At 37.1% G+C, this 24,279-nt stretch overlaps 1 protein-coding gene across 5 annotated transcripts in view; it reads right to left on the bottom strand.

Annotated features, from left to right (window-relative positions):
- LOC141389381 (uncharacterized) overlaps nucleotides 1-24,279 on the bottom strand; it is a 540,923-nt gene that overhangs the window by 507,459 nt on the left and 9,185 nt on the right. For 2 of the 5 annotated variants that reach the window (XM_073960815.1, XM_073960811.1), the window contains exon 1: nucleotides 14,600-15,080. The exons of the other annotated variants lie outside the window; for them this stretch is intronic. The gene's annotated coding sequence lies outside the window, so the exon portion shown is untranslated. Of the gene's footprint in view, nucleotides 1-14,599; nucleotides 15,081-24,279 lie in introns of those variants that run through there. 5 annotated transcript variants of the gene reach the window in all.

Below are 24,279 nucleotides of genomic sequence, written 5' to 3'. Positions count from 1 at the left end.
TGTTTCCTAATGTGGAGTGGAATCTGGCTGTCATTATGCGTTCATTTACTCGACTCCAGCTGATAAGGTATGTGGATGCGCTTCGGCTTAGGAGTATAGCAACCCCGTCGCTATGTATATTTTCATCCTAGGCAGAATAGGTTAGTGTTTCACCTGATTGTAGACGATGTAGCCCCGAGCCGTTCCATCTGCATTCAGTTAAACCCAAAATATCAATACCCATTTTTCATACCCTGTCTGCTTGCGCAAGTACACAGGCTTCGGAACCATATATCAGCCTACCCGTGCTGATCAGTGTTTTTTTATATCGTTACTTTTGTTTAACGTGATGTGGCTTTGTTTTTAAACTGCTTACTTAAGCCAAAGTAGCATCTGTTGGCCAATACAATTCATATTTTTATTTCACAACTGATGTTGTTTGTTGTGTTTACGGCGGTGCCGAGGTAGATGAAGTCTTTTACTACCTCAAAATTGTAGGAACCAAACTCAACAGTTGGTCCAAGCTTTATGGACGCATTGTACTTCAAAACAACAACAAGGTCTTCTCGCCGTTTTCCGCCAGACCCACTTTAGCAGATTCTCCTTCGGCCTTCATAAAGGTATTAGTTACTTCTTTTACTGATCGCCTCATGATATCTATATCATCAGAATAAGCAAGTAATATGTAACTTTTGGTGTAGATTGTGCCATTTCTTTTAACGGTTGCATCTCGTATAAACTTTTGAGCAGGGTGTTGAAGAGATCACACGAAAGGTTGTATCATTGTCTGAAACCTTTTTTGTACAAAACTGTTCGGAGAGGTTCTTTCCTATTTTAACTGAAGATCGAATGTCAGTTAAAGTTAGCTTTGCGGGGATACCAAATTCGGACATGGTTTGGAATACCATTGAACGTAGAGGGCTGTCGAAGACTGCTTTATAATCGACAAAAATGTGGTAGGTGTCTCTCTTCTCTTTGGGTATTCTCCAGGATTTGCCGCAGGGTAAATATATGGTCAGTGGTTTACTTACCAAGTCTAAAGCCGCATTGGTATGGTCCAATTATTTCGTTGACCATAGGCTTTAGTCGTTCGCACAATATCCCTGAGGCTATCTTGTAGGCAAAAGGGGGAAGACTTATGCCCCTATAGTTAGAGCATAGAGTCTTATCCCCTTTCTTGTGGACTGACACAGGATGCTCAGATTCCAATCGTCGGGTAGGCGATCTTACTGGCTGATAGTGCTAACTAGCTGATGCATACACCTTAACAGCGTGTCGCCTCCTGTTTTGAACAGCTCGACTGGTAGGCCATCGGCTCCTGCTGCCTCTTTACCTCATCTTGGCCGGGTGGTATACATTCAATACCATCTTCTAGGATTGGATCTGTGGTATATTCGACGTCTTCGCTACTATTCGATACCAAGAGTTTGGAAAAGTGCTCTTTCCATATCCTTAGCACACTATATGTACCAGTTACTGAATTACCTTGCTGGTCTCTACAGGAAGATGTGACTGTAACAAAACCATCAGTTTAATGTTTCACACTTTGGTATAACTTTCTGACTTCATTCTGGATCCTGCACATCTCGATTTTGTTAAAATCCCGCTTTTCCATTTCTCCCTTTTCCTGCGGAAAAGACGTTTCTCCTCTCTCCTTTTTCTCCCGATACCTCTCTCGTGGGCTACGCGTTGCTACTGATTGTAGAGTAGCCCAATATGCCGCAGTTTTCTCTCCGGTAGCAGCACTACACTCCTGGTCATACCATGGATTCCTTGGTGGAGGTAAGTATTGATTTTGCGGCTGTTTGCATAGAGTGGGCAATATTTTGCCATTGTGCTGATATGTTATCGGGACGAAAAGTGCTTTGATTAGGTAATTGGGCCAGTTGAGTGGAATATGCTGTGGGTATCTGTTGTGATTGCAGCTTACCGATGTCTAACTTCCGTGCTGTGTCTGTTCGTACTTTATTTGCTACGTTTAATCTGGTACGTAACTTTGCTGCAACATTGTGGTGGTCCTAGTATATGTTTGCACCTCGGAACGATCGTATATCCAACACGCTTGATGCATCTATCACAACGTGAACAATTTGATTTCTTGTTCTTTGATCTGGCGATAGCCAGGTGCCGATGCATGATGCATGTCTTCCATCTATCACAACGTGAACAATTTTATTTCTTGTTCTTTGATCTGGCGTTAGCCAGGTGCCGAGATGCTTAAATCTGGTACTACTAACTACCATGTTTCTTGCAGCTGCAAAGTCTATCAGCCTCATTCCATTCTTAGATGTTTCACTATAGAGACCGAATTTCCCAATTGTTGGGCCAAAGAATAATTTTAAATATAATTTGGGTTGCACCATCAAAATTACGAATTGTATCACAACATTAATAAGGAAATAAAAGCCGAAATCCGAATTGCCAAAAATAAACAACTAAATTTGCAGTGTCAAGAAATCGAAAAGCTTCAGAGTCTACACGACGACTTCAATTTACATAAAAAACTAAAGGAAGCAGCGGGAGTGTATAGGAAAAGACATCCAAATGTCTTATACAATAGTAACGACAAACCAATATTATCAACAGAAGAGAAGAAGAAAGTTTGGAAAGAATATGTTCAACAACTGTTCACAGATAATAGCCGATCAGACAGCAGCGAAGAGGTGCAATTGCAACATTCTGGAACCCCTATAACGAGAAGTGAAATAGAATCCGCTATAGCATCACTTAAGGACAAAAAATCGCCGGGACCTGATGAGATTCCATCAGAAATATTAAAACTTATAGACTCTAACAATATTGAGCTACTAACAATACTTTTTAATACGATTTATGAAACAGGAATATATCCTCAAGATTGGCTAAAATCAACATTTGTAACCATACCCAAGAAAAGCTACGCCAAATCATGCAATGACTACAGACTAATAAGTCTAATGAGTCATGCTTTAAAAATATTTCTTAGGATAATACACAAGAGAATTTATCCAAAATGCGAAAAATACATGGGCATATCACAATTTGGGTTTAAAGAAGGTATGGGCACTCGTGAAGCCTTACTTTCCTTGCAAATTATAATTCAAAAATGCCGAGAAGTACAGAAAGATGTTTTCATATGCTTTGTCGACTATGAGAAAGCATTTGATACAGTGCAACACGACAAACTAATTGATATCCTTATCTCAATTGGGATTGACAGTAAAGAAGTCCGATGTATCAAAAATCTGTACTGGAATCAATCCGCACAAGTTACTATTGACGGAGACAACACAGAACCTATCCTAATATCAAGAGGCGTCAGACAAGGATGTATATTGTCTCCTTTGCTGTTTAATATATACTCTGAAAAAATTTTCGAAGAATCAATCAATAAAACTTCAAAAGGTATACTCATTGGTGGTAGATACATCAATAACATACGATACGCTGATGATACTACAATACTAGCTAATAGTATCTCAAATCTGCAAGAATTAATGGACAAATTGGTGACATGCAGCAACCAATATGGACTAAATATAAACACAAGAAAAACAAAATATATGGTTGTGAGCAGGAAGAATAGCCACAGCAATATTTCCCTTAAAATACAAAATTTCTCAATCGAAAGAGTCCGAAACATTAAATATCTCGGAATAACTTTAAATGACGAATGGGATTGCTCCAAGGAAATAAGAAGGCGTATTGAAATTGCTAGAGACTCGTTTTTCAAATACAAGAGAGTTCTGTCCAGCCATGATATAAATCTTGAAACTAAATGTAGATTTATAAATGCATATATATGGTCAACCTTACTATACGCTATGGAGGCATGGACCATAAAATCATTAGACGTGAAGAAATTAGAATCCTTCGAAATGTGGATCTACCGCCGAATTTTAAAAATACCATGGACTGCCTTAGTTTCAAACAATGAAGTGCTTCGAAAAATGAATCGAAATAGAGAGATAATGATAAACATCAAAAGACGAAAAACTGCCTACCTTGGACATATCATGAGAAATTCAAAATACAAGCTCTTGCAGGACATCATAAAATTAAGAATAGAAGGAAAAACTCCTAAAGGCCGAAAGGAATTGAGTTGGATTGCGAATATTCAAGAATGGACTGGAATACGAGACGTGGGACACCTACTTAGTGCTGCCAGAAGCAGAGACATATTTGCCGATATTGTGAAAAATCTATGAATTTATTTGATTTTTTTATTTAAAATCCATTGTTCTTTGTAATTGTAATGGTCGCCAACATTCGTATGACGAATAGGCAAATAAAGAAGAAGCACCGAGGTGCAATGATATGCACACTAGGGTTATGACTTTTTTACAACCTCATAACCCTGTATCATAGCTTGATGAGTTTCTACAAAAGATTACATAAAATCTTAATTATAAAGTGATCCGGTGAAAAACCTCACGTACAAACTGATTTTAAAATTTGAATTTATCAGAATTATGGGCAATTGTCGGACAAAGTGTCGGACAAAACTAAAGCACTCTCAGTACTTTTTTTAAATGGTACTTTTTTAAAGGAAACAGAGTTGCAAATTGTTTTTGTATTTTTCTTTTTGTTTATTTATATGTATCTTTATTATTGGAAAATACAAACATAAGCAATTCAGAATTTAATAAACAAAAGTAAAAATTCAAAAACATTTTAGGTAGCAAATATAATCGGACAAAACTAAAGCACCCCCCAATTCGCAACAAAAACTATCAATATTTCGTTGCGTATCCTTTATTCTGGATAACACAAGTACATTAAATTATTAATTATTCCAGGCGATATTGCTTCCCAGGCTATTTTTGCTGCTTCAAATAAATTTTCTTTGATTTTGCAATTTCGGTTGATTTTTGAGTTAACGATCTCCCACAAGTTCTTCTGTCGAATTGTTTTGGGATCACTCCTTTATCACTAAACAGAGAAATTGTAGTGTGCATGTTTTTTGTAGGGGTCGCCCTAACGAAAACTACGCAGACATCTCACTCAATTGCATTTTGTTTTGGGGTGAATCGCAAGATTTTGTTGAATTTGTTTATATGAGGATGTAGATCTGGTCAAACACTACCCAAATGTTGTCTTTTACCAGCATAAATAGTTTAAAAATGTATAGTTAGTTAAAAATTGAGTGCATATCTAACTGACTCAATTCACACTCAGTGAGAGGATTTCTTTGTATATTCTTTTATTTATCTATGTTCATAATTCCATTAATTTTATGAATCTAAATCTAAACTATTTTGTTTTTATTAATTTTCTCGTTTAGAGTTAAGCTTAATGATCTGAAATTATTTGCAAGTGAAAAAGGAAAGCCATGGACTCGAACCTACATAGTCACCAAATTACGTTACCTGGTTTCATTGGTGGTAAAGCAAATCTTCGGACGTATCGACTATGTAATGGCTTCTCTGTCCTAGAACTTATCGTTTTTCAAATGCAAATGTGTTTTTGTATTTGACCAGAAGATGCCGTAGCATCATTTTTGGATGATTTTGAACAACCATCGGATAATATTTTGGTATAGCTCCTTTAGAGCGATACCTCCTAATTTTCGGTATTTTGATGATTGAAGCCACATTTTCATACTAAATTAACTGTAATTTGGTACTTTGGGTTCCTGGTGGTCACAAAACTTTTCCACGTTTGGGTATAGTCCCCATATAACGGTACCACCCGATGTTCACTATTTTGAGGATTTAAGCTAAATTTTCCAAAAATAATTTTATATCTTCTATGCCTACAAGAAGTGCGTGTGTCATCCAGAATAAAGGATACGCAAGGAAATATTGATTTAAATAGTTTTTGTTGTACCTTTTGGAGGTGCTTTAGTTTTGTCCGCTTATATTTGTGACCTAAAATATTTTTCGAAATTTAACTTTTGTTTATTAATTTCTGAATTGCTTATTTTTGTATTTTCCTATAATAAAGATATAAGGTAAATTTCAAATTTCTTTTGCAATTCCATTGGAAGAAATGTTAAAAAATTGTTTGCGAGCACATCCGCAATTTTTGGAACATAGATTAAGAAAAAAGTCGTGGTTTCAAATCTGTTCGCGTTCACAAAATCGGATGCTGAGCTCCAAAGTTATGGGGGTTTTATTCCTTTATAAAGAAAAAATATTTAAAAATTCCATTTTTGCTGTAATAAGAAAATTGTATATATAAAGCGTTAACAGCATTTAATATCTATCCGTAGATGCCTAAATATTTACTAAATGTATTTCTATTTTCGCGGAAAATCAAGAAATACTGAAAAAATCTTGGAGTAAATTTAATTTATTCTAATTTAGAGTCCAAATAAAACTCGAAAAAATAAATTAAAAGTACGTACAGATTCTAGACAACGTGTAGAAAAATATGAGACCAAAATTTTAAATATAGGATCTATAATTGCCATAATACAGCAACAACAAAAGACGAAAACTTATTGTTGGAATATTATTTCAAAAATATATTTTTTTGTTCAATACGAAAAATAGAAAAAATATTTTTGGGAGTTATTCTACTACTTCGCTAAATTTCGATGCAAGGACTGACGGACTTTGCTTAAACTTCTTCAGGGAAAATGCGATGACAAACCCGAAAGTGCATTTGCTTACTTTGATAAACAATAGGATTATGAATTAGAAAGTAATATTGAAATTACAACCAAAGAAAAAACATAAAAGTTAAAAAACGTATAATTCGCGAATTCGTTAAAATCAGTTAAGGCGCATGCGCTTTTCAGATACAGCGAGTGCATCTCTATCAATATGTAGCGATTTTTCCAATTTTCATTCAGCGGCCAAAGTGTGCCGTCAGCTGCATTTTACTGTTCAAAAAACCTTTATGTGGGTAAAAATTGCGCGATATACATAAGATTATAAGGCGCACCCGATTTCAGTGACCGCCTATAAAAAATACGTCATTATAACAAATTTTAAACGAATTCGACAAGAACCGCGGATGTGCTACCAAATTCTATTTTATATGAAATACGAATATTTCTCCAGAATCTCGGTAATATATGCCACACGGTTTTGGAAAATAATAGCATCGCGTATAAAGGATTCCATTTATGTAAAAATAACCAAGAAAATCGCGGTTCAATGCGCGGATTCATCAAAATATAATTTTGCAGAATTCCCTACATTCAAGGTATATATAACCGCCGTTTTAGTGGATGGATTTGAAAGCGGAAGGGTTCATTAGATCCAGCGCGTAAAAAAACTAAAATCACGCGGGGTTCAAGGGTACCTAAGTCACAGTTGTAAATTTTGAAGCCAAAAAATAGGTTTTTAAAGAAAATTTACGCACCAAAATTTCGACTTTGGACTCTTATTACTAGGGAGCTGTATGAAGCACATTCATGAGATATACATCAAATGACGTGGAATCACGAATTCTACAATCCAATAAATAGTTTGGGTAATTATCTGGTTGCGCCCTTCAATTATAAGAAAAATTCAAAAAAACCCAGATTTCAAAACTTCAAAATGTCAGCATCGATTTTAGGGGGATGCAGTATATATAGCGAAAAGTCATACATTAAAACCATGTTGCCCAAGGGGTATTCTTCAATTCTTTCTTTGAGCTCAGATCTAAATTCTCCGTGGTTTGACCAGAAATCAAGAAAGAACACAAAAAAACTAGTAAACTTCAACACATTTTCACCATTTTTTAATATTACCACCAACACAGCTTCCACATAAATTATTTGTTGTTTCATTTTATGCGACCCCGGCTAAAACACTTCAATTAATATAAATATATTCATACTGTATAAAATATATTGACAGTTCGCGACTTATTAAATGGTGAACCTCAACTTCAACGATTGTAAAACATTTTTGAATATTACCATAAATCAATTTATTTATTTTATTTAATTTATTATTTTATCCTCCTTTTTACATCGTAATGGCTGAAATTAGTATCCGTTGGTTAGGTTAGGTAGGTTTAAATCTTTCCCCTAGATATTTATCGGTACAGGTCCACGCCTTAATATAGCTCCCATAGAACGGTACCTCCAGATTTTCGGTATTTTGAAGGTTGCGACCATAATAATCCATCGAAATAGTTGAAATTTGCTATTAAGTCTTCGTTGGGAGCATTCAACTATCCACCCTAAATTTGTCAGTATAGGTCCACGCCATCATATAGCCCCCATAGAACGGTACCTCCCAATATTCGGTATTTTGAAGGATATGGCCTAAATATTCCACTGAAATGGTTGAAATTTGGTATTTAGTGTTTGTTAGGGGTATACAACTTTCCCCCAGAAATTTGTCGGTACAGGTCCCCGCCTTCATGTAGCCCCCATAGAGCGGTACCTCACGATTTTTGGTATTTTGAAGTTTGTGGCACCAACAACCCACCGAAATGGCTGAAATTTAGTATTTACGTTGGAGGTAAAAACCTTTCCGATTGAAATTAGTCGGTATAGGTACACGTTTCGATATAGCCCCCATAGAACGGTACCTTCTGATGTTCGTAATTCTGAAGGTTGTGACGTCAATATCCCACCGAAATGACCAAAATTTTTTATTTAGTCTTCCATGTGGTTATAAAATATTCCAGAAGAGAATTATCAGTATAGGTCCATGTCTTCCTATATACGCCATAGAAGCGTACCACTTGATTATTTGTATTTTTAAAGTTTTAGGCACATCCTACCGAAATATCGGAAATTTGGTATTTAGTCTTCTTTCCGCCAGTAAGATGTCGGTATACATAGATCGACGTTTTGATGTAGCCCCCATATAACGGTACCTCCCGAATTTCAGTATTTTGAAAGATAGCCACATTGTTTTACCGAAATTGCTGAAATTTGGTATTTAGTCTCCTTCATAAACAAAAGGAAACTTATTGTTCAATTTTACTTCAATACAACTCTTGGTGGAGGGTATAACAAGTTCGGCCCGGCCGAACTTAACGCCATTCTTACTTGTTTCAAAGATATAATTTTTTACAAAAAAAAAAAAAAAAAAAAAAAACTTCAAAATTTTTCCATGACCTTTTTAAATATTTGAGTGGAACAAAGGTTATTTTAGTTATTAGTAGGCTTAAGTATATTGATTCATGCTACAGGAACTAATATTTGATTTTTTTTAATTTCATAAATTTTTTCAAACTAATTTTTTTAATCGATTTGTTCGTGATTCGGGCAGGACAATGCACGATGGGGCCAATGACAGGGTTGCGAGGCAACAAATCACTGGGGCAAGCTAGACCTTCCAAATTTTGTACAGATGTTTATAATAGGCTTAGAAACTAATATGCCAAATTTGGTTCATATCGGTTCATATATACATATAGCTCCCGTATATATGTTCGCCCGATTTCAAGCAATTGATGGACCAAACACGCAAATTCTGCCCAAGTTTTATGCGATTTGGAAAATACCATGGAATCAGGACTACAAATAAGTTTGCCAAGTTATATTGAAATCGGTTCAGATTTTGATATTGCTCCCATATATATTTTCGCCCGATTTTAGGTATTTGGGCACCAATCCCGCTATGTATGTCCAATCTTGATGAAATTTGAAATGTGTGACGGATTTTGGTCTAGAAACATTATTGGCAAATGATATTGAAATCGGTTCAGAATTGGATATAGCTCCCATATATATGTTCGCCCGATTTCAGGCAAATGATTGACCATGCATGCAAATTCCATCAAATTACAATAAAATTTGGAAAATGTTACGGAATTCGGACTACAAATAAGTTTGTCAAGTTATATTGAAATCGGTTCAGATATAGAAATAGCTCCCTTATATACATATGTTCAAATTTCATGGTTTTGTCTGTGGTCTGTTATAAGTTAATAAAAAAGGTTCCAAATTTAGTAAAAATCGGCTAAGATTCCGCCACAAAAGCCAAGTTTGTCCGCGATATCTTTGAAATTATATATTATTATTATATACGTCTATTAAATTTTTCCGAAATCCAATTGATAACATTAATGGGTTTCCGATTATTCTCCAACCAAAACATAAAAATGTCCATATTTTTAAGTATTACGACATCTGAAATCAGATTTTTATGAAAAGGCGCAGCTGGGCGCAGCTAATTTTTTCACAAAATGATAGTACACATTAATACCTTTCACCACTTATATATAATATCCTAGATCTACCTAGATCTCAAAAGTTATACTCTAGAGAACACATGGATAACAAAGCAAAATACTCCAAAAAAGACATAACATCTTAACTCAAAAATACATTTACCACACATAACATTTTTATTATTTGTTAACACTATCTTATTTTAAATACCCATTGAAGAGCTTTCCATGTTTAAAAAATATAAAAATGTTGAAATGTTCTTTCTGGCGCCTAAAATGCTTTCACTACTTATTTATAATGAATGTCGGAAAATTATTCATAAGAAAATATGTCACCATTACCAGATCAGTATGTCGCAATGTGATGCTACCAGATTGATTTATTTTTTATTTTTAGTGATTCAGAGTGTTGGCAATCAAAATCCGTTATTATTTTTTGCAAATTGTTCACTTCAAAAATTGACTTTTTGCCTCGAAAACCTGCTATTGGCCCCATCGTGCAATGGTCGTATTTTTCTTCTAAGCGCTCGTAGAATATATCTTTGGTCTGTTCGTCCTTGTCTCCGGTTGGAACATGACCGCAGATAATGTGTAAGTTGAAGAATTTGCTTTTATCCGTAGCTGGAGACCACATGTTTTAACCTCCGCCCAACGAAAAATCCCCACTCAAATTCATGTTTTGTGTTATGGCAGCTATAATCAAGTGCATCACCTTTAGGTGTTCTTGTGACGCCTTTCCCAATCCATCGTATATCCTGTATGGCAGTAATGCCGGCTTTGTACCTTTCAAGTACATCTGCCTATGCGTAAACTGCACCTTCCAGCACCGAACATTCCCGGAGCTGATTCGCAGATCGTGGTCCTTAAAACGTTTGTTTTTCTTTTCTTTCGTTTTTTTTCATATTAGACCGCTTTTTTCTAGGGGAGTGTTACTAACCAGACGCCCAAACCCAAGTTTTTAACGTTCTTATGGGTGACCGCTCTTCACATGTTAGCTCACTACCTTTAACGGGTGTTAAAGGCAGTTCCCCAGGTGACACCACGAGGAGGTCAGTGATCACTTGAGATGAAAGAGGGACCAAGATAAAGCCTGGGCTTTGCCAAGTTAAAGCCGGTCAGGACCGTTCCTTGATATTCCTTGATTATTGATATATTTCTCAAATTTTCGTTGAACAAGTAAAAAAGTACCAGTCGGATTTGCCGACAGAGATATACCCTATGTGAATTGAAACTTTCATCTACGGACAGATCGAATGTATTTAGGGTCTTTTCAGAATTTTGTGGCCCTTTGTGGACATTTGAACTTCCCGGCATAAAATGTGGATTAAATGATGTATGTTCAAAAGTTGTCCCGTTCAAGAGATATCGTGACATTTTTTAAATATTGGGGGGAAGTACCGGAAGGGTATTGTCCATCTTCGAACTAAAACTAAGATGGACCAAATATGACGAAGGCCAAATGTTGGATCAAATCGGTTGATCAGTTCGAGAGTTATAGTGCTCTCCAGCTACTACATATGGTGCCATAGCGGTTTTTACACCTTCGGGCTATTTTCTTAAGAAGTATGGATTTGCCTCCGAAAAAACTTTTACCGTTGTAATTTAGGCAGCGCATTTAAGTTTTTTCCAAAAAAATCAAAGTGATTAGAGAGCAGTCTTAAAGTGAACTTATACGAACTTTTGTGTAAGAGGTACCCGATGTAGTGGGCAAATATAGCCCATATTCGAACCTAATCTATATCTGGTATATATATTAGGATTTGTTAAGTATGGACCAAATCGGTCACTCCATTCGAGAGTCATCATGCGCACAATTTTTCCGAACATTTTTGAACTTTTGTGGGAGAGTTACCTGAAGGAGTGGCCCGATATGGCTTATCTTCGAATTTAAACTAAGTTTGAACAAAATATTGCGATGGCCAAATTTTGTACCGTCGGCTGATCCGATCGAGAGTTATGTTGCGCTCCAACCCTAACACACGCTATCATAGGGGTTTTGCACCTTTCAGGCTATTTTCTCGAGAAGTTGTTGGACTTGCCCCTGATGAAACTTAAACCGTCGTATGGGGGACAGTGAGTACATGTTGTTACAACAAAAATCAAAGCGATTCGAGAGCAGGTGCTAAACTGAACTTCTCCGAAATTTTGTGTGGGAGCTACCCGAAGGTGTGGACCGATTGAGTCCATATTAGAACCTCATCTAAGACTGGTGAAAATTTCACGATGTGCAAAGTACGGACCAAATCGGATATTCCCTTCAAGAACGTTTGTGTGGGAGGTACCGGAAGGAGTAGACCGATAGGGTTCATCTTCGAACTTAAACAAATTTTGGACAAAATATTACAAAAGCCAAATTTTGGACCGCAAATCCAAAATTTGGATCAGCAAGACAGACAGTCGGACAGACATGGCTAAATCAACTCCAAATTTTCTGAAACGGATTTCATCCAAACATATTTGGGGTCTAAAACCATTATTTCGATGAGGCACATTTTGCCCGTAAAAGTGTATATAACCTCGATAACATAAATTCTGAGGGTGTAAAAATATGCTAGAAACAGCGTAATAGAGGCATTTTACAACAATGAAATGTTCGGTAGAGTTGTGTATTACATTCAGCGAATATTTTCCTCAAAAATAACATTAAGAAAAATTAAGCAGTATTGAATATACGCTGCGAAATAAACAAATATAATGGAATTTTAATACCCTCCACCATAATATGGATGGTATAATTAAATTTGTCATTCCGTTTGTAACACATCGAAATATTCATCGGAGACCCTATAAGGTTTATATATTCTTGATCAGGGTAAAATTCGATAAAAGTCGAAATAAGCATGTCCATCTGTTGAAATCAAGATACAGCTCGCAATCTTTAAGGTAAAGCTTTGTAATTTGGTATGGAAGTTTATATTACTCCTAGGATGTTTGGTATTGCAAATGGGCTATATCGGTCCACGTTTTGATATAGCCCCCATAGAACGGTAAAACCCGATTTTCGGTATTTTGAAGGTTATAGCCTCATTATCACACCAAAATGGCTGAAATTTGGTACTTAGTCTTCGCTAGGGGTATAAAACTTTCCCCCAGAAATTTGTCTGTATAGGTTCACGCCTTCATATAGCGCCCATAGAACGGTACCTCCCGATTTTCGGTATTTTGAAGGTTGTGGCCACAATAATCCACCGAAATAACTGAAATTTGGAACTTAATCTTCGTTAGGAGTATAAAACTTTTCACCAGAAATTTGTCGGTATAGGTCCACGCCTTCATATAGCTCCCATAGAACGGTACCTCCCGATTTTCGGTATTTTGAAGGCTGTGGCCACAATAATCCACCGAAATAGCTGAAATGTGGTACTTAGTCTTCGTTGGGGATATAAAACTTTCCACCAGAAATTTGTCGGTATAGATCCACGCCTTTATATAGCCCCAAAAGAACGGTACCTCCCGATTTTCGGTATTTTGAAAGTTGGCCACATTGTTTTGCCGAAATTGCTGAAATTTTAAATTTAGTCTTCTTCATAAACGAAGGGAAATTGTTCTTCAATACAACTAGTGGTGGTGGAGTATAACAAGTTCGGCCCGGCCGAACTTAACGCCGTTCTTACTTGTTTAATATATTCTTGTTTAATATATATCTACAAGTTTGTTGAAGAGGTCAAAGCAATACTCGTATCTGTTTCAGAGATATAGCCCCGTTTTGCTTCAACAAATCAATATTTAACCACGTTTAATTGAGGCCATAAAATCCGAACCCTATCTAAGAAAACAAAACACAAATAGAGTTTTTGTCTATTGTTTCCAAACGTTTAGCTCAAACATGTTACACAGTGTAATTGAAAAATATATAAACACGGATTTTCTTTCTTGCGAAAAAAGCTTTCTGATTTTCCTCGAATTAAATATCTTTGTACATATTTGCAATGATTTACATTTTCCTCATGGTGCCGCAGTTTTTCTTGCTAACTTTGGTCTGTGTTTATTTTAAGCAGTCAAACAAATATAATATTTTCCATTCAATATTTTCTTTGACATATCATATTTCCCATTCATAACATACCGCTGGCCTAATTCCGACCAAAAATATAATATTAAAAAATAAAAAAAAACAACATCATCAAGAAACATGCCAACCACGTATTGAGGGCAATGTCGGGCAACTACAATTCGCAAATGTTTGTGAGTAGCAGGCAGGGCTAAGAGAAGAAAATTGAATTGAAAAGCAGATGAGAAAAAAGGAGTCCCATAGAAGAAAATAGATACTATAGAAATGTAAGAACAACAAATTTAATAGCTATTTTTTTTTCGAGTAAGAAAATTCTGCTATTACTCCACTACCACCAACTCTACCCGTGCTGTTCATAAAAGCCCCCAAAAAATGAAAAGAAAATCAAGATGAATCACGCGATTTTTCGTTTAAGATTGTTTTTTTTTTTTTTTCTCTTTCTCCTGTGTTTAACAAAATTTTTCGCGATTAACGAAGATGATAACGTAAGCCTAGCGTATATAAAAATAGAAAAAATATGAGAAAAAAAACTCCTGATGAGAAGTGTAATTAACTTACTCTTTAATTCCAAACGTAAAGTTGTTATCCAATGATATTTTTCTGGAACATGTTTTTTATTCACTGTGAAATTTTTCAACACAATTCATTCCTCAGATGGGCTTAAATAAAAAAATCAATATTTTTCTATTCACATTCAAATGATAGACAATACGCGCCTTTTGAAACACAATTTCAAAAAATGCGTTAACAATTATTTTTTGTTTTAATTTAAGCCATTACAACTTGATTAATATTTTCTTTTTTTCACTATTTGCTCCTTTTTCCACAAAAAGGAAAAACTACGTTTTTCATATGCCTCCTCTTTTATTTGCAACTATATATTATTCGTTTTTTGGCCAACCAAAAAGACACTCTGTGATTTTACCACTTTTTTTGTATTAAAGGAATGAACGAAAAGCGAGACGACACCGTATGAACCGCGCGATTACCGTTAACGCTGAGTGTGAAAGTCGAACTAAATTTTCGAAAGTAACCCCAAATGATACCAAAACGCAATTCTCTCTTGTTTTTTTGGAGGATAAACCCTTCACTATATTTGGATAGTTGCTCTCTTTTGTTTGGGGGAGAAAATTGCGGTACATTTTCCCTCTTTTTCTCCTTGACACTCTCTCAGTAGTTAAAGTGTTTTGTTTGAAAAATGCACATGGTCAAAGAGAGTAAAGCGCATGTGCCAATTACATGTGACACTTGTAAGTGTAGGTTGTAGGTTTTCCCCACCACCCCTTGGGCATTGTTTGTTACGTTTATTTGTTGACAGCTGCAAAATACAGGGTGTCAAGTGAGTAGAGCTTAGAATAAATGAAATTAGGTCATTACGTATGACTTTGACTTAATTTCCTTTGGCTTAGCATGGTGGACAAAAAGTATGAAATTGTGAAGAATTTATGGGAAATCACTGCGAGACTTATTTAAACATATATTAGGGATACGTTAGACGACTTGTTATACTCTCCACCATGGTGAATCATACCCTCCACCATAATATAGAGGGTATAATTAAATTTGTCATTCCGTTTGTAACACATCGAAATATTCGTAGAAGTATAGGCTTGATGCTGGGTTGTCAGCCGCTGCCATGACACAATAACACAGGTACAACGGGAAAAACAGCTGATTATCACACTAGTTGTCAAATGCATTATTTTGATTAAAATCACATACAGAAGGTAAACAAGCAATTCACAGTAATGCGTTATTGTGAACAATTTTGACGTTTAGTATGATTTGATGTAACACCTTCTTATTCCACCATGGCCACTGCACACTGGTCGAAATCCCTGGTCTAGCGGCGCGAAAGTAAAAAAATCCAAGTATAAAATCGCGAAATGTTTTTCATTGTATCGATTGCGGATACTCTGCTGACTAAAATTTTGTTCTTACTTTATTGTTTTATTCACTATCCTATGCAAGAAATTTTGCTGCATCAGATTTAAAAAAAAATGTTGCAAAATATCTTACAACATCTTTGTTTAATTGTTAAATAAATTTTAAACAAAACTAAATAAAGTTTATTTTTAATGAATAGCGGAGGGTGTAAATTAAATTAAAAAAAATTACATCTTTGTGTTTATTTCAGCTTGAGTCCATATTTTGTTGTAATTCAATTGTTTGAATAACAACAAAATATTTTAAAGTGGATATGAAATTGATTAGTTGCGGGCGAAGGGTAGGGAATACTATAGTTTCAGTTGTCACCAAACAACTTCATCAGTTCCCTTTTTTGCCGACTCTGTATCGATAAACAGGTCAATAAATAGTATTCCCTACCCTTCGCCCGCAACTAATCAATTTCATATCCACTTTAAAATATTTTGTTGTTATTCAAACAATTGAATTACAACAAAATATGGGCTCAAGCTGAAATAAACACAAAGATGTAAAATTCTGCAGTCCAACAATAAAAAAAACGCCAACAACATTAAAAAAAATTGTTTGCCCATTAGGCCTATTCTGTAACTTTTAACAACTATCGATATTATAATTTCTTTTGTTTTTGTAACAAGAATAAAACAAATGAAATTGTTTGAAAATAAACAATGAGTAAAGTTGTTAATAAGTTACAGAATAGGCCCCCTGGAGTTACATACAAATCACTCTGTTGACGCTTTTGCTAACAGCGCGCATTCAAAAACGGGTTTCTTTGTAAAAAATATCTTGTTTAGGGTATTTATGCAAAATTCTGCCAGGACAACATGGGTACCGTTGGAAAGCTTATCGAGGCAGCTATCCCCTGCGCTAATAAAGTCTTTAAAACATATTGCCCGATGTCCCGATATTTACTGTTTTTGGGATAAACCCTGTAATAAGGATAATTATTTTGATACAGGTCCTTTAAGGAAAATTCTGGCAGGACAACATGGACACCATTGGAAAGCTTATCGAGACAGCTATCCCCTGCCCTAATAAAAACTTTAAAAAATATTGCGCGATGTTAAGTGTTTTTGGGATAAACCCTGCAATTAGGATAATTATTTTGATCCTTAAAGGAAAATTCTGCCGGGACAACATGGGCAGCATTAGAAATCTTATGGAGATAGCTATCCCCTGCGCTAATAAAATCTTTAAAAATATTGCCCGATGTCGCGATATTTACTGTTTGAGAGATAAACCCTGCAATAAGGATAATTATTTTGACCACAGATCGTTTAAGGAAAATTCTGCTGTTTTTGGGATAAACCCTGCAATAAGGATAATTATTTTTTGAAATTTTCCTGTTAGGGCGAAGATCATTTTTTAATGATCTTTTATTAATTATTAATTATTTAAGCTTGATGATCGGAAATTATTTGCAAGTGAAAAAGGAAAGCCAAGGACTCGAACCCACATATTCACCAAATTACGTTACCTGGTTTCACTGGTGGTAAAGCAGATCTTCAGACGTATCGACTATGTAATGGCTTCTCTGTCCTAGAACTTTTCGTTTTTCAAATGCAAATGTGTTTTATACATTTACGCGGAAATTTGGCGGCTGCAATAAGGAAAATTATTTTAACCACAGATTCTTTAAGGAAAATTCTGCCAGGACAACATGGGTACCATTGGAATACTTATCGAGGCAGCTATCCCCTGCGCTAATAAAATTTTTAAAAAATATTGCCCGATGTCCCGATATTTACTGTTTTTGGGATAAACCCTGTAATAAGGATAATTATTTTGATACAGATCCTTTAAAGAAACTTCTGCCGGGACAACATGAGCACCATTGGAAAGCTTATCGAAACAGCTATCCCCTGCGCTAATAAAATCTTTAAAAAGTTTTGCCCGATGTCGCGATATTTAGTGTTTTTGGGATAAACCCTGCAATAAGGATAATTATTTTGACCACAGATCCTTTAAGGAAAATTCTGCCGGGACAACATGGGTACCATTGGAGAGCTTATCGAGACAGCTATCCCCTGCGCTAATAAAATCTTTAAAAATATTGCCTGAAATACTGAAAATCGGGAGATACCTAAAAAAGAGTCTTGACCTAAATGTAGACCTATGTCTACAATTTTTTAATGGAAAAGCTTAGTGACTACTTGGAACCCTAAGTACCAAATTACAACTAATTTTGAAGGAAAATGTGGATTAAATCCTCAAAATGCTGAAAATGGGGCTATACCAAAATATTAGCCGATGTTGTTCATATTTAGTTCGTTATTACCCATGCACCCGGACTGAGTTTGTGCAAAATCTCAGAAACATGGAAGTTATTAATTTCCCCCCGCTAGATCAGTGATTTCGACCACTGTGTGCTGGCCGAAACACTATGGTTTCAGGTCTATCCGGTACGAAAGAGCCCGCTGCAGTGGGTTTGATTTCCAGTGTTTTGAAGGTGTTAGCGTCATTATCAAACCGAAATGGAGAATATTTGGTATTTAGTCTTCGTATAGGTCCACGTCTTCATAGAGCCTCCATAGAAACGTGCCTCCCGATTTTCGGTATTTTGAAGATTGTGGCGTCAATATCCCACCAAAATCCCTAAAATTTGTTTTTTGTCTTCGTTGAGGGTATAAAACTTTCCACCTGAAATTTGTCGGTATAGGTCCACGTCTTCATAGAGCCTCCATAGGACGGTGCCTCCCGATTTCGGTACTTTGAAGGTTGTGACCTCAATATCCTACTGAAATGGCTAAAATTTTGTATTTTGTCTTCGATGAAGGTATAAAACTTTCCATCTGAAATTTGTCAGTATAGGTCCACGTCTTCATATAGCCCCCATAGAACGGTAGCTCCCGATTTTCCGTATTTTGAAGGCTGTGGCCTCAATATCCCACAGAAATGGCTGAAATTTGGTATTAAGTCTTCGTTGGGGGTATAAAACTTTCCAACGGAATTTTGTCGGCATAGCTCCACATTTTCATATAGCCACCATTGAACTGTACCTCCCGAAACTTTCTACCTGAAATTTTTCGATTTCGGTCTACGTCTTCATATAGCCTCTAGTGAACGGTACCTGCCGATTTTTGGTATTTTTACTATTTTAGCCGCATTATCCCAGCAAAATAAATTGGAAGTAGTGCAATGTGGACTAGTTCTGTCACGGCATGTTTTGATGCAGTTCAACCGGAGTCGTGAAAAAGGCACTCCAGTCCTCACATTTTAACCGCATTTGGATGCAATCCAAAGAATCACATCCACTTGTCACATTTTAACAACATCTGGATGCAGTTCAGCGGAGTCTTGAAAAAGGCACTCCAATTCCTCACAATTTAACAGCATCCGGATGCAGTCCAAACGGAGTCGTGAAAAAGGCTCTCCGTTCGCTACATATTATTAGCAGTTGTTAGAGATCCCTACATGTACATAAATCAGTTTGTACATCTCTACAGGCAGCGGCATACATTTTCCAATAAGAGATAAGCGTGTTAACATTTCCAAACATTTGTTAATACAAAGTAAATAATATTTAATTTGTGAACATTTTTCCGGTAACTCAAGAGAAGAAAATTTCCGAATAGAGTGCTGTTGGAGTACATGTCGAAATCTTAACTGGTGATGGGAAGGCAACCCATTTAGCAAATGAAACAAAAACAGTTCAGCTTGGAACAAATGGAGAGCGGAGGAAACACGCATATTTGCGATTGAATTATTCAATGGAGAATTTTCATAATTTGTGTTAATGTAATAAAGTTCTTAATATTTTTGTTTTACACAAATAATGCATTTTATTTGTTCTGGCATATTTTGTAATGGCTTGCACAATTTCCGCAGAATGCCTGTATCAAAACACGTGCTTTGGACTACCTCCTGTTCTACCCCAAAGGGTTAGTTAAAATGCAATGCCAAAGGGTCAGTTAAAATGCAGTGCCAGTGGGTCCGTTAAAATGCAGTGCAATGGAGTGCCTCTTTCCGTAGTCACGCTCTTGTAAAAATCATGAGTGAAAATGCATAATTTGATGCACTTCCAGATCACTTGTACATATCATTTAACTGCCTCTTTGGACTCAAACTTTTTGCTGGGATGCAATCGAAATGGCAACAATTTCGTATTCAATAACCTTTTCATTCATTCCTGCAAAGAATTGTCGATAAAAGTCGACGTTTTCATATTGCCCCCGTAGAAGGGAAACTCCCGATTTTGAGAATTTTAAAGGTTCAGCCATATCATTAAGCCGAAATTGCTGAAATCTGGTTTCAATAACTTTATGGTGGAGGGTATAAAAAGTTCGGCCCCGCCGATCGTCGTTTCATCTTCACTGCTACAACATTTTCTTTAGTACGATTACGATAGGACTTGTGGTTTCCAAGCAAAATCGTGAAAACCTAAAAAACCCTAAAAATGTGAACTTTGACCGCGATTTATTTAAAAAGCGCTCCGGCGATTTTTTTGATTTTTCCCATCTATGAACATTGTGCAGTGCAGAATCCGCAAAACCTTCCCAGGTGTAAAGTTGGTTCAGCGCACCGTGTCTATCTTTGGTTGGGGCATTCATTTAAAGTGAACAATATTAAAGTGGACTATCTGAGCTTTAATTGGGTACCAATTATGTTACTGAAAGTAATGAAATATCAGAGTTGTAGAAAAAGCATTCAGCTATTCCCATTTCCAATTCGTGTACATAAATTGTACTTCCAAAACGAATGAGGGAACATAACCACCAATTTTTCAACAATTTAAAGAAATGCTTAACATGTTAGCGGGCCTTGGTTGACGCAGGGGATGGAAGATACCAAGGAACGGTCCTGACCGGTTTTAACATGGCAAAGCCCAGGATTTATCTTGGTCCCTCTTTCATCTCAAGTGGACACTGACCTCCCCGTGGTGTCACCTGGGGAACTGCCTTTAACATCCGTCAATGGTAGTGAGCTAACATGTGCCACGCACGTTAAAAACTTGGGTTTGGGCGTCGGGTTAGTAACCCTCCCCTAGAAAAAACAGCCTACTATGAAAAAACGAAAGAAAAGAAAAACAAACCCCTCTAAAATTGACGAACCCCGCAAACGTTTTAATGGCCATGATCTGCGAATCTGCAACTGGAATGTTCGCACTCTTTATAGAGAAGGTGCAGTCTTCGCATTGGCAGACGTACTTGAAAAGTACAACGCCGATATTACTGCCATACAAGAAATACGATGGACTGGGAAAGATGTCACAACAACACCTAAAGGTGACGCACTGTATTATAGCTGCCATGACACAAAGCATGAGTTTGGTTGCGGTTTTGTAGTTGGTCAGAGGTTAAAACATCTGGTCTCCAGCTTCACCCCAGTGAATGAAAGACTTGCTACAATTCGATTAAAAGCAAAATTCTTCAACATCAGCTTTATCTGCGTTCATGCTCCAACCGAAGACAAGGACGAACAGACCAAAGATATATTCTACGAGCGTTTAGAAGAAACATATGACCGTTGTCCTGCCCATGACATTAAAATTGTTCTAGGCGAATTTAATGCCAAAATTGGAAAGGAGAATATCTTTGGCCCAACAGTCGGGAAATTCAGTCTCCACAGTGAAACATCTGACAATGGTATGAGGCTGATAGACTTTGTAGCTGCAAAAAACATGGTAGTTAGCAGTACCAGATTTAATCATCTCGATATCCATAAGGGCACCTGGCTGTCTCCAGATCAAAGAACAAGTAATCAAATTGATCATGTTGTGATAGATGGAAGACATTCATCGAGCGTGTTGGATGTACGATCGTTCCGAGGCGCAAATATCGATTCGGACCACTACCTTGTTGCAGCAAAGGTACGCACCCGGTTAAACGTAGCAAACAAAGTACGAACAGACACAACGCGGAAGTTGGACATCGATAGGCTGCAAACACAACAGATAGCCACAGCATATTCACTCAACTAGCCCAATTGCTTAATGAGAGCACTCCTTGTCCCGATAACATAACAACACAATGGCAAAATATTGTCCACTCCATGCAAACAGCCGCAAAATCCATTCTTGGATTCCAGAGACCTCAACAAAGGAATTCATGGTATGACCAGGAGCGTCGCGCTGCTACGGAAGAGAAAAATGCGGCATATAGAGCTACTTTACAATCAGTAGCAACGCGTAGCGCACAAGAGAGATATCGGGAGAAAAGGAGAGAAGAGAAACGTCTTTTCCGCAAGAAAAAGAGAGAACTGGAAAAGCGGGAGTGTGAAAAAATCGAGATGTACAGGAGCCAGAATGAAGCAAGAAAATTCTACCAAAGAGTGAAACATCAAACAGATGGCTTTGGTACAGGCACATCCTCCTGTAGAGACCAGCAAGGTAATCTGGTAACAGATACAGATAGCGTGCTCAGGGTATGGAAGGAACATTTCTCCAATCTGCTGGTATCCAATAGTAGCGAAGACGATGATACCACAGAACCAATCCCAGAAGATGGTATAGAATGTATACCGCCCGGCCAAGATGAGGTAAAAACAGCAATCAACCGGCTGAAGAATAATAAAGCAGCAGGAGCCGATGGCTTACCAGCCGAGCTGTTTAAAACCGGAGGCGACGCGCTGATAAAGTGTATGCATCAGCTAGTTAGCACCATATGGCAGGAAGAACGCGTACCCGAAGATTGGAACCTGAGCATCCTGTGTCCCGTCCACAAGAAAGGAGATAAGACCGTATGCTCCAACTATAGGGGCATACGTCTTCTCCCTATTGCCAATAAGATAGTGTCAGGGATATTGTGCGAACGACTAAAGCCAATGGTCAACGAAATAATTGGACCATACCAATGTGGCTTTAGACCTGGCAAGTCCACCATTGACCAGATATTTACCCTGCGGCATCGACACATATCACCTTTTTGTCGATTATAAAGCAGCTTTCGACAGTCCCCTCCGATCAAAGGTATTCCATGCAATGTCTGAATTTGGTATCCCCGCAAAGCTCATACGGCTTTGTAAGATGACTTTAACTGACACTAGATCATCAGTTAAAATTGGAAAGAACCTCTCCGAACAGCTCAGTACCAAAAGAGGTTTCAGACAAGGAGACAGCCTTTCGTGTGACCTATTCAACATTTTGCTGGAAAATGTAATACGAGATGCAAATGTCAAAAGAAATGGCACAACTTACACCAATAGCCACATGGTACTTGCTTATGCTGATGACATAGACATCATAGGACGATCAGTAAAGGAAGTAACTGATACCTTTAGGAAGGTCGAAGGAGAATCTGCGAAAGTGGGTCTGGCGGTAAACGGCGAAAAGACCAAATTGATGGTGTCGACGCGCAAAACGTCCATAGAGCTCGGACCAACTGTGGAAGTTGGTACCTATAATTTTGAGGTAGTTAAAGACTTCGTCTTCCTCGGCACTGCCATAACAACAACAAACAACATCAGTTGTGAAATAAGAAGAAGAATTGTATTGGCCAACAGATGCTACTATGGTTTAAATAAGCAATTTAAAAACAAAGCCACATCTCGTCAAACAAAAATAACACTATACAAAATACTGATACTACCCGTGCTATTGTATGGCTCCGAAGCATGGGTACTTGCGCAAGCAGATAAGGCAGTGCTTGGTGTGTTTGAGAGGAAAAATCTTCGAAAGATCTACGGGCCGATTTGCGTTGACGGTGAATATCGACGTCGTATGAACCACAAGCTATATCAGCTATACAAAGACAGGAATATAGTTAAACGTATCGAGATGCAACGATTGCGTTGGCTACGCCATATCATGCCACATGGCGGTGCACGCAGAATCGGGAGGCATAAGCTTCGATGGAGCATACAAGTGGATGAAGAAATGAAAAGGCGCGGTATTCCAAAAAGCGAAGCGAAAAACTGAGAGGATTAGATATCTTTTCTTAGTTCGGTCTATGGAACAAATGTTCTGTAATGGGCCATCTAAGTAAGTAAGTTTGTGGGCCTTGGTATCGGTGGGATAGTCAGTTTACAGTTCACCTTTAATGCGGGCATTGATTTTCTCCGTCAGTATTTCACCAATAGCCACGACTGGCTTCTCTTTTGTTACCGGGTTATGTGTGGCAAAATTACCGCAAGCATATTGATAGAACTCGTCACAAGGATTGGCAGAGGGATTCATGTATTTATAGATTTCAGCAGATTTAGTACGTCGGATGTTGTGGCGTTAAATCGCCAGTTGATAGGGTCCATCTTTGTTGTAGTTGTATACCCAATATAAGGATATTTTTCTATTCGTAAGATGCACCTCCAAAACGAAGGAGGGATGTTCCCACATGAAAAAGTACAACAACAACATTTTTGTTTTCTTTTTCACC

Source organism: Musca autumnalis, unplaced genomic scaffold (genome assembly GCF_047663935.1).
Source record: "Musca autumnalis isolate F117 unplaced genomic scaffold, ASM4766393v1 scaffold_1, whole genome shotgun sequence".
In the NCBI taxonomy this organism is placed as follows: Eukaryota; Metazoa; Arthropoda; class Insecta; order Diptera; family Muscidae; genus Musca; species Musca autumnalis.
The sequence above is the reverse complement of the archived record's forward strand: the minus strand, read 5'-3'. Positions and strand labels throughout refer to the sequence as shown.